Raw genomic sequence first — 6,456 nt, forward strand, 5'->3', positions numbered from 1 at the left:
GTATAGAACTTTTATTATCTCAAATCTTACCATATTTAATTTGTATACAAGCTATTTTTATCGTTAAGTTAATAACTCTGGATATATTGTAAAAAGCCGTAAAAAAGTAAAAATTTCACCTAAAGTCCAAGATGATGGTCGGTTGCGGAACTCGGAAGGGTGATGCATTTTTTTTAGTCAATCAGGGCCCCAAGACGAAACTTTAGTATTTTTTCAAGGAAAAACCCCCTATTGACTGGACTACAATGCAATTTACAGAAAACAATAATTTTTTTTAGATTTTTTTTTTATTTCACTTAGTTTTGTTTTTATTAATTTTAGATTTTTTATAAGTTAAACTTTGTATTTAATAAAAAAAATGAACTAATAAGATTAATTTTCTCACCGGACAAGATACTGAAATTAATAAAACGAAGAATTATTTTGATAACTTATAGTGTACACAGACACAAAAAATAGAAATAAAAATTAATTAATTAATGAAAATAAATGTTTAAAAAATACGTCATTGTAAAATAAATACATTCAAGTAAACATAAAAAAAAATTAAGTAATTTTAGATCAACTCAATAAATAGTAGTGTTTTCACTATTATTAAGCTATAATAACTAAATATATTATATATAATCTATGCAGTGGGAACTATTTTTAATTAGAGGGGGGAGGCAAAACATAATAAACTAAACACAATTATTATGAGCACATCTAAATATACATACCTACATATATATAAAATGTTTATGATTGATAATAGAAAATTAGAAACCCCTTCTAAATACATTTTTTTTTGCGTTAATATAATAATTTTATGATATAAGAATTAGTAAAATATTGGATAGAACTATAGTATACTTACCTTTCTATGCATAATGTAAATACATAATATTTATTTATTGTGTTAAATATTTATGAAACATCATAAGGTTACAAATAAACTTCTAAACTAAAATACCTATATATAAGTAGATATGAGATTGTTAAAAAAACGAACAAACGAGATAATTAACATATTATTTCTTTAATTGGAATATTTTATTTTATATTTTAATTTTACCTATGTACATATTTATATATATAAAAAATAGTACTCATTTAAATACACCATACTTCTCAACAACTATTAGAGCTCGATCAAAGAATTAGATTCCCAAAAATCCCTAAAATGCATATACTATAAATTATAATATTGTCGTTATTTATTTAAAAAGTGGTTTTGTTTTGTTCTAAAACATCAACTGTAATAGCATAAAATAACAAAATCAAAATATTTTTTCAAATATTTAAAATTTGTACCTATCTAATTCATTAATATTAGTCAGGATTCATAATCATTTAAGGATTTTGTATTAACCAAGATCCAAGTAAATTTAGGTGATTAAAATTTGTTCGAAACAATTAATTAGTATTAGTATTATGACATTTAATAATAGGTTCTTCATATTAAATTAATTTTAATTATCTTATAAATATCAAAAGGTTAATTAAATATTACTCGATATGCATAAGGAAATATGTTATAATAATAATATTAATCGATAACGATAATAATATTGTTGCAGACATTCATAAAAATAATTTCTATATGTATAATTAATATTTTTAGATAGCTTTAATAAAACCATGTATTACATTTTTAAGTTTTTGACCAAACAAATAGTTTTTCTGATTATTTTAAAATATACTGAGAATTTTCAATTTTGACCTCCCAAAAATTCCATCTAGATCCAATTTGCTTCTAAAAACCTCCATCGAAGTTTATGATTAAAGCATTTTTTCTACCAGAAAAGTTGAGAAGTTGAAGTTGTACAAACATTTTTAATACCTCACTTAAACGTCTAAAATAATTATTAGACTGGACAAAATGATAATAAAATTGTAATTAATCGTCAAGCCCCCCCCCCCTCACCATTGAAAAATCCTGCGTATGACACTGGTCCAGGTCGTCCAGTTACATCGGTTATCTCCACTTCTGCCTGCTGCCCACCATCATCAGACTTCCTCGGGTTTAGTTAAGTTTAAGTTTTTTGGTCTATTTCATGTGAGGTCTGTGGTCATTGCACCATATCGATTCGACCAAAGGGACCCCCTCCGCCATAATTAACTTGCATTTTCCTTAATCCCATGTGTCACCTCCCCTCATAATCACAGTTGTCGTTGTGCACATTAAGTTGCCTAACCTCCACGGTAGAAGGCGTAGATAGTTGGTCTGCCAGTGTTTTTTTTAAATCACCAACAAAAAAAGTATTGTTTTCAAACAACCTCGAGTGGTCGTTCGGCTTTACTGTCTGTCCGCGATCTCCGGCGTGCACAAATATATTTGTGATATATATGTTTGTGATTATTGTCACAACTTATGATATCTATCACAATTTATTTGTTATTCATAGTCTTAGCTATATAGTTTTTTTTAGTAAAAGTAGTTAATTTACACATGGTAGATATATATATATATATCTTACAAATTGTATTGATTAATATTGTGTAACATCGATTTCTCACTTCCAAGCCATTAGCTTGGAGGATGCACAACTACTGTTATTATTAGGTACCTACTATTGTTGTTGTAATCTGTGTGTATAATACCGTTCGTAAGAATGAATAAATATTATTATTATATAGGTACATTAATATAATATGTACCTACTATTATTCCTATTTCTATAGGTACCTACATATGTATGAGTTAAAAATGTTCAAGACTCATTTCCACGTCTGTAGCTATCGGATCGGTATCTCTATCGCGCGTGATCTTTAACTTTATCATGAATGTTATCGTTATTTTCAGAGATGATTAAAGATTTATTTTACACCACTAATGGTCGATTCTTTGATCTTGCAGGCCATAAGACACTGTGCGGTGAACTTGAAACGTACGTTTTCCTTGCGATTTCGTTCCAATTCCTCCTCGCACACGTTGCATTTTGACATTTTGTTAACATCCGATCGTAATTTACTCCAATCGTACTGCAGCATCATTTAACTTTTCATCATCTGTTCGGTCCATTCTCGGAGCTCTAACAGTTGGTGTTCAACTTTTGCTGTTCGTGAAGGTGCACTTGGTTCTGATTCATATTTATACACATCCTGACCTGTGAAAATTGGCCGTTTAATTATAATTATTTTATTTATTATTAGACGAGTATACAAACAAATTCAACGTAGGTATTCATTTAATATATTGACACATTTTTCAAAAGTGTTTAGAATATAATTACACGTTTCTTTTATTCTGATATAGGTACCTGCTGATAATAATTATAATATTAAATATAAATAATTCATACATAATAATATGCATTAGTATACTTTACTAAAAAAGGTAATACAGCCAATTATTGTATTAAGATTTAAGGCGGATGTGTAAAACAAAAATTCCTAGTAGGGATCTACTACTAATATAATATATATATCTAATTTGTTGACAAAATCTATTATATTATTTTATTGCGATTCGAAAACGAATAGGTACCAACCTACCTGCCAACTCTAAATATCTATATTATAGTTTTGTTAGTATGAATGTTTATAATAAATGTTATGTTCAGTAAGCTTGAAAATGTATAATAATTAATAAGATTCTTCATAAGCTATCACAGCAACCTAAAATGTCAAAAATACTATAGGTAGGCAAATATTGTACTATAGGTAGACATTTAAAATTCAGATTTTAACAAATTATAGGATATCTGAACGAAAAATAATGATTTTACGATAGATTTGATACAATGACACCTACAATACAGCATATTCCCGGTTGATTTTTATATCGTATTTATAACATTATAACATACAATACATTTATACATAGCAAAAGTGTAGAAATGGTTTAATTTTTACCTTATTTAAAATTCACGAAAACACCTCAGTCTATACTTACTTAAAATCAGAATAAACGAATTTTAAGATATTACTTTGATGTTATTCGTTATATTAAAAAAGTTTCCAAGTACAACATAGTTATGCACACATTATAATTATTGTTATGTCACTAATAGAATAGGAATCTAATGATAAATGATTTTGATAAACATAGAATAATATACAAATATAAGTAAGTACCCACAATAACCTACTTGCGTTAGTAGGCTGTGGGTACCCACTTAACAACCTGTTGTATTAAGCGTTTAATAGTAGAAGTTAAAAGAATGTAGTAATAAGAAATGTTAGTATGTAAAAACTTGGTTAAGAAAACAATTATATGTTAAACATTAAATGTATTACAAGTAACTAGGTTAAGACAACAATAATGCAATACAATAACAATTAAGTATACTCGATATTTTTCGATAGTTTTCGATTTTAAGTTTAAGATATAAGGAATATTTAAAAATAGAAAAGGGGTCAGAGTGTGGTGATCGAATGAATCGATTACACCACTGGGTATCCGACTATAATAAAGTGCTTTATTACTATATTACTATTCGTTTGTTGTTTTTTTTTGTGTACGTCCGTGATCGGCGAATACGACAAACCAAAATGCCAAACAAACTGCATTTCATAGGGCATAGTAAATATAATTTTGATTCTTGACCTTATAAAACGTCCTATGGATAAGAACTTATAACAGTTTAAGATTTGTTGCATTAAAATTAAATGTTATGTTACGCATACTACATGACTGTGGATTTCGTTAAGTCTCTCGTTCAAGTGCGTTTAGCGCGCCTGGTTTCGAGATGACACCGCAAGATCGCGCAGTGGTTATTCATAAATAATATTATTATTTTGAAACTCGTCCGGAGTCAGATCCACAGTAAGCAAAATTTGAATGAAATGTCGTCCATTGAAGCAAATAATAATTGATGCGTTGAGCCTTCTGTCTTCTATCGAACAACAAAAATACGAAAACTAATGTGATACTAAACGTATTATATTTAAATATATTACGATGTTTATTGTACCTACATAAATCGAACCAAATGCATATAAGATATTATGACATTTTAATGTTTGAGATGACGATTGTGAGGTCATAATGTAGACTGTAGAAAATACAATTCACTTGGACTTTTAACAGGGGCGGCGCTACACTGGGGCCAAGGTGGGCAAGTGCCCCCCCCCCCCCAAAAAAAAATTTGATTTTGCCCCTCCTTTGCCCCCTTATAATTTAATGTTGAACATTTTCATCTAATCTGAAAATGCATTTTATTAATTTGTTCTGTTATCGCTGATTAGATTATTTGTATGTATAATTTGTTGATTGTTATTGGGTTTTGGGGCAATGTTTCTATTTTTATAATCCATGATATTAATATGATTCCTGTTTCGCCTACGACGGCGACGCCTGTCGCCTGACGTGTGTCATAATAATCATATTTTTAACTAATAACTGATGTTGATATTTGTATGTTGATATTTAGATATAATCATAAATCACAATAATAAAATAAAATAAACAATGCTAACATAATAAATTTCATTTATTGATTTTTATTTTAATAAGTAATACCAATATGTTGCTATTTAGATACATACTTAAAAAGCCCTCTCTTTATTTGTTTAATTGTAATGAACATAAAATATGAATGTACATATGACAGATTCGTATGTCATAAGTCATATAACCTTATTACAAATTTATATAAAAATACTATTAGTACTTTAGGTTATACTTTATACCTACCTTATACCCCCATTATTATGTTGAAAATATGTAAGTAAATAAAGACATTTTATTAATTAATTATTTAATTATTTTTTTTTTTGATCATTTGGAATTATAGCATATTATACTCAAAACATTTTTAGCAATACTTTCTGAATATATGATATAAGCAAATTAGTGGGTGATCAAGTAGCGATAAATAAATGCCCCACCAGAAAATAATTTGCCCCCGTATTGTCCTCTCAATACAAAATATCTGGCGCCGCCATTGACTTTTGAACTACAGTTCCGTTGTAAATTGTAATCATCTATTGTAACCTAGATAGATACTAATAAAAATAATTTAAAAAAGGTGGATAAGTGGATGTCGCTCTGCTGTACAGTAGGTTACAAGTGGGTCACTGGAATGGATGGTGTTAAATTTGAATTCAATGATATAATATCATTGTATAAGAAAAACGATTCTGAGCGAATACGGTCAGTCAGCCTATGATTTTACCTAGTATATTTGATGATATTATTGGGAATAAAGTAATTTATATACAACCTATTTACGTGGAGCCTTGTTTTAAATTTTCAATCCTTAGCCATAAAAGTTAAAAATTTATAAATTTATAAATTTTTAACCACAAAATAATTAATAAATTATAAATTTGATAAATGTTGTCAAAATTTGAAATTTAAATGCTTATAAAAACAAATTGTGCCTATGTATGTTTAATATTTTTCAACTGCTATTAGAACGATATATCAGGAGCCTTATATTAAATTTTCACGCTTTTTTACCCAACAAATAAAAATTTATTGATATTTATAGAAAAAAAAACTAAAAAAATTGAAAACTGACAATGACC

This window comes from Metopolophium dirhodum, chromosome 1, assembly GCF_019925205.1.
Source record: "Metopolophium dirhodum isolate CAU chromosome 1, ASM1992520v1, whole genome shotgun sequence".
Classification (NCBI taxonomy): Eukaryota; Metazoa; Arthropoda; class Insecta; order Hemiptera; family Aphididae; genus Metopolophium; species Metopolophium dirhodum.